This window comes from Hoplias malabaricus, chromosome X2 (assembly GCF_029633855.1).
Source record: "Hoplias malabaricus isolate fHopMal1 chromosome X2, fHopMal1.hap1, whole genome shotgun sequence".
NCBI lineage: Eukaryota > Metazoa > Chordata > Actinopteri > Characiformes > Erythrinidae > Hoplias > Hoplias malabaricus.
The window spans coordinates 28,340,374-28,350,185 of NC_089819.1; positions in this window are offsets into that span (position 1 = coordinate 28,340,374).

Genomic DNA, 9,812 nt, shown 5'->3' on the forward strand with positions numbered 1-9,812 from the left:
AACAGTACGCTAATAAAACATTAACGGAAACACAGAAGTGGCTCCCTACTGTTGACCAAAGTGGTATTGAACGTCTTTGAAAATGGCAAACAGCACCGTCTGCCCTGACGCAGACCTGGCACCCAGTCAGCTCTAGGCTCATCATCAGAAACTAGCATCTCAGTGGCATGAAGTCAATCTCTGTGGACGGCGCCCAAGAAAGAAAAAAAATTACAAACCGTGCAAGACGGAGGTCTGCCAAAGAACATGAGGAAAAGCCTGGTGGAAATTGGCAGCACGTTCTTTGGTCAAATGAAAGGAAAATAAACTGGGTTCTGGTTCAGAGTGGGGTCAGTGTGTTCAGGGCGGAGACCTGGCCAGAACCATCAGTGACTACCCAGTGACAGCAGTGAAACACGGGGGAGGATGTCTGTTAATATGGGGGTGCCTGAGTTCAACAGGTGTGGGGGATATGACCTTTATGGTCAGTGTCATACGTGCTGTCATGAAGACACCAAAACACTACATGAAAATCTCGTAGTCATTGGCCTATCAGGAGTATCTCAGCAAGCCACTGACCCGAAACACACTCCAAAGCGCACACAAGCATTTTTAAAGGAGATTATAGTCAAAAAGCACTTCAGAAGATGTTTCCTCTCCATTTGCTGTTCTGTAGTTAGTTCGCGCTAGAAACTGCGCTAATTTTGCGGAGAAAAACTGCTCTCAGAATCAGAATCAGAATCTCTTTATTTCGCCAGGTATGTTAAACATACTAGGAATTTGTCTTGGTGACAGCAACACATGTATGACATGTAACACAGACTGTTAACAAACATAACTCTAAAAGAGGTACAATAAACAATAAATAAACTAAAGAATACAGTTAAGTACTAGAAAAAAAAGAGCATTAAGACATAAATTAGACAACATAAAATATAAAATCTATACTGTACAGATGTGAGTATGAATATAAATGTTTCCAAATATTCCTAAAGTAGGTTATATTATATATTGTTGTAGGAGTTACAGAAATAGAACTTCTGTACAGCTGTGCAAAATAGCATAGTGCAAGTGAGTAAAGTGTCCTGTTCAGTGCAGTTAAGTCCAGTCGGTTTAGTTCAGTGGTTTGGAGACTCAGAGGTGTTCACTGTGGTTGAGGAGAGCTACAGCTCTGGGAAAGAAGCTGTTAGCATGTCGTGTTGTGCTGGTTTTGATGGTCCTTAGTCTTCTACCAGAAGGGAGAGTCTGGAAGAGGTGATGTCCAGGATGTGAGGGGTCAAGCGTAATTTTGTGAGTGCGTTTCCTCACCCTGCTGGTGTGGATCTCTTGAAGCGTTGGCAGGTTACATCCAATGATCTTCTCTGCTGATCTGATGATGCGCTGGAGCCTGGCTCTTTCTTGTGAGGTAGAGGAACCAAACCAGGTGGTTATGGATGAGGTGATGATGGACTCGATGATCGCTGTGTAGAACTGGATCATCAGGGTCTGTGGCAGGTCAAATTTCTTGAGCTGTCTCAAGAAGAACATTCTCTGCTGAGCTTTCTTGGTGATGGAGACGGTGTTCCTCTCCCACTTCAGGTCCCTGGATATGGTGGTTCCCAGGAACTTGAGTGACTCTACAGTGGAAACTGCGGTGCCATTGATGTAGAGGGGGGATACAGGGGGTGGGTTGCATCGGAAATCCACCACCATCTCTACAGTCTTGTCTGTGTTCAGCAGCAAGTGGTTGTCACTGCACCAGGACACCAGCTGACCAACCTCCTTTCTGTAAGCAGACTCATCACTATTGGCTATGAGGCCCACCAGAGTGGAATCATCTGCAAACTTCAGGAGCTTTACAGCTGGTTCCTTGGAGACACAGTCGTTGATGTAAAGGCTGAAGAGAAGGGGTGAAAGAACACACCCTTGTGGAACTCCAGTGCTGAGTGTTCGAAGGTCTGAGGTGTGTTTCCCAAGCCGCACATACTGTCTTCTGTCTGTGAGGAAGTTTGCAATCCACTGACACATGGAGTCTGGCACTGACAGCCGGGACAGTTTGCTTTGAAGTAGCTGCGGCACAACGGTGTTGAAAGCCGAGCTAAAGTCAACAAACAGAACCCGAGCATAGGTTCCAGAGCTGTCCAGATGCTGAAGGATGAAGTGGAGAGTTAGGTTGACCACATCATCAACAGATCTGTTTGCTCTGTATGCAAACTGCAGGGGGTCCAGCAAGGGGTCTGTAATGGTCTTTAGGTGGGCTAAGACCAGGCGTTCAAAGACCTTCATGACCACAGATGTCAGGGTGACAGGTCTGTAATCATTAAATCCAGTGATGGTGGATTTCTTGGGGACTGGAATGATGGTGGAGGTCTTGAAGCAGGCTGGAACACAACGGAGCTCCAGTGATCTGTTGAAGATGCTGGTGAAGACTGGTGCTAGTTGGTCACAGCAGTGTTTTAGGGTGGATGGAGAGACTGAATCAGGTCCCGGGGCTTTCTTCACCTTCTGTCTGCTGAAGAGTCTGTGGACGTCCTGCAGGCTGATGGTGAGACAAGCTGGGGGTGGAGGTGTGAGAGCCAGTGTGGGGGAGGAGGGGGGTTGATGATCGGGTGAGAGAGTCTGCTGATTGTCTATTGTTTGAAATCTGCAGAAGAACTCATTCAGGTCGTTGGTGAGCTGACGGTCGTTCAGGTGGAGGGGGGTATTTCTCACCTTGTAGCCAGTGAGAAGCTGAAGACTGTTCCAGGCTGACGATGGGTCGTTAGCTGTGATGTGGTTATTCAGCTGCTCTGAGAACTTTCTTTTCGCTGCTTTAACCCCTTTCTCCAATCTGTACTTGGCTTTTTTGTAGACAGCTCTGTCTCCACTCCTGAATGCGGCCTCCTTCTCTCGCCTAAGCTGTTTCAGTTCTATAGAGAACCACGGTTTGCTGTTACTGTGTTTAACACGTGTTCTAGTTGAAATACAGCTGTCTTCACAGAAGCTTATATATGACGTCACAGCGTCTGTGTATTCGTCCAGTCCGTCTGTCGCCTCCTCAAACACAGCCCAGTTTGTGGATTCGAAGCAGCCCTGCAGCTTCTCTATGTCTCCACTGGTCCACCTCTTCACTGTTGTAATGGCCGGCTTGTTGGTTTTGAGTTTCTGCCGGTACGTGGGAATGAGGTGAACGAGGCTGTGATCGGAGAGCCCGAGAGCGGCGCGCACAACAGCGCGATAGGCATTCTTGATGCTTGTGTAGCATTTGTCTAGTGTGTTGCCTTCACGTGTAGCGCACGCGATATGTTGCCTGTATTTGGGCATCTCCTTCGTGAGGTTAGCGCTGTTAAAGTCCCCCAGAATGATAAGCAGCGAGTCTGGATGATCTCTCTCTAGTTCCATTATCTGTTCGGCCAGTTGTCTCTGCGCGTCGCTGGTGCACGCGCTCGGCCTGATGTACACGCCGGCCAGAATGAAGGAACTGAATTCTCTGGGAGAGTAAAACGGCCGACAGTTAATGAAGAGAGACTCCAGATGAGGAGAGCATGATGTTAACAATAATGTAGTGTCTCTACACCAGCGCTCGTTGATGTAGAAGCAGATTCCTCCTCCCCTACTCTTCCCGCTACGTTCCATGTCTCTGTCCGCTCTCAGTAGCTGGAAGCCCGGTACGTCCAGCGCACTGTCCGGGATCAGCTCGTTCAGCCAGGTCTCCGTGAAGCAGAGGGCAGAAGCAGAGGAAAAGTCCTTGTTGGTCCGGTGGAGCAGGAGTAGTTCTTCAGTTTTGTTGCTGAGAGATCGGAGGTTGGAGAGGAATAATGATGGTAGAGGTGTGCGAGGCCCGCTCCGCCTGAGACGCACGAGCGCGCCCGCGCGTCTGCCCCTTCGTCTGCGCCTCCAGCGTCTCCTTGCGAGGCCGAGCAGCGTCAGCGCGGCCGTTGTAAAGATTTCCACACACTCTGAAGGTTCTTGAATAAATTCCGGCATAAAATCAGGAGAAATGTTGTCCCTGGTGGTTAGTAACTGTTCTCTGTTCCAGCTGACCAAGTTTGAAGTACAATAGACAACATTAATTAACAAAAACAAACATAACACGGAGGAGCTCGTCACCGTGGCTGCCATACTCGGCGCCATTACAGAGCTGACTCTGTTTACGAAGCCCCAGTGTCTGTAAATGGGTAAAAAAAAAACAAAGTCCTGTATGCTAGGCTTTTTTGGAGAGAACTTCAAACGTTGAAAAGCATAAACCAAAATGAAGAACCAATAGTGAACTGAAATGTTTTATTCCAGAGGGGTGTACAGGTAAAAATGAACAGAAATGTTTAGGGTTAAGTTTAAGCCCAATGCCATCAGTGATTCTTTTGAGTCTTAATTCCTCTCAGTAATTCTTTTTAAAGTCTTGATTCCTCTCAGTGATTCATTTGAGTCTTGATTCCTCTCAGCAATTCATTTGAGTCTTGATTCCTCTCAGCAATTATTTTGAGTCTTGATTCCTCTCAGTAATTCATTTTGAGTCTTGATTCCTCTCAGTGATTCTTTTGAGTCTTGATTCCTATCAGTGATTCTTTTGAGTCTTGATTCCTCTCAGTAATACTTTTGAGTCTCGATTCCTCTCAGTGATTCTTTTCTGAGTCTTGATTCCTCTCAGTGATTATTTTGAGTCTTGAATCCTCTCAGTGATTCTTTTTGAGTCTCAATTCCTCTCAGTGATTCTTTTGAGTCTCAATTCCTATCAGTGATTCTTTTTGAGTCTTGATTCCTCTCAGCAATACTTTTGAGTTTTGATTCCTCTCAGTGATTCTTTCTGAGTCTTGATTCCTCTCAGTGATTCTTTTGAGTCTCGATTCCTCTCAGCAATTCTTCTGATCCTTGATTTTCCCTCCTGTCTGATTCTTTTAAGTCATGCTTCTTCCCAGTGATTGTTTCTAAAACTGAAGTGAAGCTGTGGGAAAACAGAAGAGATCTGAGTGACTATTGACTCCCAGCGTTTGTGAGGAACCTTGTAAGTCCAGCAGTAAATTACAGAAGAAACGTCAGGATGCTGAACATGCCTTTTTTCCTCCAGCGTTTGTGGAGACCTACTCAGCCAGCGCTTCCTCTGTGATGAAGGATATTAATGAAGAGACTATTCCTCTTTGCTGCAGTATCAGCTTGAGTCTAGATACACTGGGGTGTGGATTTGATGGCATTCGGCCATGACAGTGCACTCATATTTCCATAAAGCCTGTATCACAGGAGCCACTCTAACAGGTCCCAGTCCAGTTCTGGGGCAGGTGGGGGCTGTACACCTCTCCAGTGGACGGGTGGCTTTCGGCAGGGTGACCTTCGGCTCATTTCTATTTGGGCTTTTCTGTGGAGGCTAAACCAACGTGAACAGGTGCATGTGACAGCGTGGGGACACTGTAGTTGGTAAAGAACTGGTGGAAAAGCTTGGAGTTTTGAAGATGCATAATATTTAGACTAATGTATGCTTTTGAATGCACCTAAGTACAGCTCTTTGCTTTCAGAGCCATCTGGATGTAGATGACACAGTGGGTGGTAGATGGAGAGGGAGAGAGAGAGAGAGAGAGAGAGAGAGAGAGAGGAGCTGGGATGTCACTATTTCTCTGATGATGTTTTGACAATGTTTGTAAAAAAAAAAGAGAGAGATAGCGGAAGAGATTGAGAGTAAAAGAGAGAGAGAGAGAGGAAAGAAAGAAAAAGAAAGAGAGAGTCCTCCGGAGGGGTGTAGTTAAGAGTGTTCAGATTTCAAAGGTGATTTGATCCCTCCGTGGGCGAGACACACTGTCAGATCACCGGGGGAAATTACTGCAATTCAAACGGAATGGAAACGCCATCAGACGTCCCGAGAGGCTCGGGGGACCTTCAGCAAAGTCATACACACACATACACACTCACTCTCTCACACACACATACACACTCACACTCACCTGTCACGGCCGGAGAGCAGAGGATGAGCAGGAAATGTCACGAAATGACTGACAACTCAAACAAAGGCATTTACAAATAGGTTTTCATTTCACTTTCATTCTGCAAAGGCTCTATTTATGCCACACACACACACACACACACACACACACACAGCTAGAGAGACTCCCCCACCCTTCATCTCCCCGACCCTTCCTCAATGTTTCAGCAATAAACTATTCCTCAAACCTCCGCACAGCGACCCACTGAATACATTCCCCTGACTTTACCTTGTTCTGCGTCTTCAGCCTAAAGCCGTGGTCACACTTGTCTAGAGCAGTTCAACACCACCACCCCCCCCCCCCAACCCCCCTCTCCAACCTCCATGGGCAGTTTCTGAGACCTCACTCATTCGTTGGAACCATCCCATTTGTCCAGGACTCCCAGTGTGTTTTATTAAGTGCCCTTTTCTGCTCGTATCAACAGAACACACACTCGTAACGTGATCCGCAGCTGCACAACAACCATGCGTCCAGCTCAATGACCACAGGGAAGGGTCCGGACGCTCCGTCCACAGGCTGAAGGGAAGAAGGACCACCACCTTTCAGTCTCAGGTGCGAAAATTAAGACATGATCTAATTTTAAATAAGTTTGTGAATCTCTCCTTCACCCTAAGCACAAACCTGCAGGGGGTCTATTAAAAACGTAGAGAACACGAGAGCTGACCCCATGAGTTCAATATTTCAGTGATCCACATTCAAGCAGCTCCACGGCGACGTGACATGATGATAATGTTCCTCTGGTTTGGCTTAAAGTTTAATAGAGTAGTTCTCCTCGTCTGAAAGTGTGAGTGGTCAGTGAGAGAGGTCCAATCCTAAACGTCTACCTACACCCTCCGTAGGGCACCGTGAAAGTCATACACTAACAGTTTGTGCACTCACATAGTCATCATTTTTATTGAGTAATAAGGTTCAGGTTCCCCTTCCGAATTAGAGACTAATTACAGTCTGTATCATTAGTGTTATTATCTGTGATGTGCACTATGTAGGGAGTATGGCGCTGATTTGGGACACAGCCCTAGTTCATCTACTGCCTGACACAGATGAACAGAGCTCTGTTTACAAACGTGATGCATCTGAATGAAGCTAAAAGCAATAAAGGATTTTAAATATCACAGTCTTTGAGTTGTGAGTGCGTGAGGAATGGGTGTCACAGTGGAGCAGCAGGTAGTGTCTCTGTCACAGCTCCAGGGTCCTAGAGGTTGTGGTTTTGAGTCCCGCTCCGGGTGACTGTCTGTGAGAAGTGTGGTGTGTTCTCTCTGTGTCTGCGTGGGTTTCCTCCAGGTGACTGTCTGTGAGGAGTGTGGTGTGTTCTCTCTGTGTCTGCGTGGGTTTCCTCCAGGTGACTGTCTGTGAGGAGTGTGGTGTGTTCTCCCTGTGTCTGTGTGGGTTTCCTCCGGGTGACTGTCTGTGAGGAGTGTGGTGTGTTCTCTCTGTGTCTGCGTGGGTTTCCTCCAGGTGACTGTCTGTGAGGAGTGTGGTGTGTTCTCCCTGTGTCTGCGTGGGTTTCCTCCAGGTGACTGTCTGTGAGGAGTGTGGTGTGTTCTCCCTGTGTCTGCGTGGGCTTCCTCCAGGTGACTGTCTGTGAGGAGTGTGGTGTGTTCTCTGTGTCTGCGTGGGTTTCTTCCGGGTGACTCTCTGTGAGGAGTGTGGTGTGTTCTCCCTGTGTCTGCGTGTGTTTCCTCCGGGTGACTGTCTGTGAGGAGTGTGGTGTTTTCTCCCTGTGTCTGCGTGTGTTTCCTCCGGGTGACTGCCTGTGAGGAGTGTGGTGTGTTCTCTCTGTGTCTGCATGGGTTTCCTCCGGGTGACTGTCTGTGAGGAGTGTGGTGTGCTCTCCCTGTGTCTGCGTGGGTTTCCTCCGGGTGACTGTCTGTGAGGAGTGTGGTGTGTTCTCCCTGTGTCTGCGTGGGTTTCCTCTGGGTGACTGTCTGTGAGGAGTGTGGTGTGCTCTCTCTGTGTCTGCGTGAGTTTCCTCCGGGTGACTGTCTGTGAGGAGTGTGGTGTGTTCTCCCTGTGTCTGCGTGGGTTTCCTCCGGGTGACTGTCTGTGAGGAGTGTGGTGTGTTCTCTCTGTGTCTGCGTGTGTTTCCACCGGGTGAGTGTGTGTGAGGAGTGTGATGTGTTCTCCCTGTGTCTGCATGGGTTTCCTCCGGGTGACTGTCTGTGAGGAGTGTGGTGTGTTCTCCCTGTGTCTGCGTGGGTTTCCTCTGGGTGAGTGTGTGAGGAGTGTGGTGTGTTCTCCCTGTGTCTGCGTGGGTTTCCTCCGGGTGCTCCGGTTTGCCTTGCGCCCAGTTAATCCGGGTAGTCTCCAGACCCACCGCAGCCCTGAACTGGATAAGGGTTACAGACAATGAATGAATGAACTTCAAGTGCACTCAAACTATCCCACAATGCACCGCAAAAATAGTGTACAACCCAAAGTACAATAGCAGACAGCACATTACCCAGAATCCTGTGACATCAGCTCTAACCCATGGATGTGTGCAAAGATGCCTCGTATATAACAGGGAAAGAAGAAACAGCTTTGTGAGAGTTGAGAGAGCAGCAGGTGGGGACTCCTCGAATCGACTGAGGAGTCACTGTGTCGTATTTCATTTGCGTAAAGTTGAGAAAGCATGAACTCGATTGGTTGCTGTGTTGCTTGCCACTTGTCGCTAAGCCTCAGCCACACGTCGTGTTCTCCCAGCGGAAACGACTGGTCGCATGCCGCTCTGTGGTAAGAGACATAGGCTTGTGGCTCTGGTGCTGGAAACAAAGGTCAGACACCAAACTCCTCCACTCCGATGGACTCATTTGAGTAAGTTTTGGCGAGATGTCTCTGGAGAGCCTTGAGTAGGGCGTAGAATAACGTGGGAGTGGTGGCCAGGGGTGTAATAAATGGCAGCCAGGCGGAGTATGGCAGGCTGTTTTCATTACAGCAGGCATCCAGTCTCACATCCTCCATGTATTCCACTAATAAACCGATTAAACTGATTAAACTCTGCTGCCCAGCTGTCTCCGACAGCTCATAAAACCAGCTCCATAATCACACACTCTTTATTTACACCGCCGTTCTGTTGTGGGGAGCACTCCAGCGGCCGACCAGAAACGGCCCCAAAACCCTCCGCCGAGGCCACATTACACCGGGATAATAACACAGGCCATGAGATTAAGAGTTATAAAACAATAATAATGATAAAAACAGACTCTCATTACGCTCCGCTAGCAGACCGGGCTAACGGTTCCCCGCGGGGACGCCACACGCTGCGTGGCTTTTTCTGTAAACAACAAAAACACGAGGACTTTTCTTAATGAGAACCGTTCATGTGCACTGAAGCACGGACAGGAATCAGACCTTCGTCCGGCCCACAATTACCGATCACTCACGGCCACGCCGTTATTAAAAACCGGAGCCGAAAGCGGCGCTGGTCCCAGATTGGGGTCGTGAGACTCAGTCTCTGTAAACATCTTTTATTCTCCCTTCTGTTTTTTCAGTGAAAGTGTTTGAAACCTGTGAGAGATTCAGGACATCCACGCTCTCCCCGAACGGACCCCAACCTCCGCAGCAGCACGTTTCCTATGTTTTGTTTAGGTCACGTCACAGGAAACAAATAATTACAGTTTCAGTCTGCAGCTCTTTAGCTCCGCCCACTCACACTGAATTTATTAAGGTGCTGTGTGTCAGTGACGGTCTGCTTTGTAGTCCCTGAAGGATCCTGTGGGGGCACCATAGATACCCTTTTCCACCAAAAGAACACTGGTTCTTGAACTGGTTCTGTTCAGATTTTCAGTGAACCAGCTTTAGACCACTTTCAGTGGAACCAAGTATACGTCACAGAACACGTCTTCAACAGGGGGCGCTGCACTGCGGCAGTAAACAGGAGTGAGAAGACGGCGGAGCGTGTAGACGACCTGAGAGCATTTGTGCTGT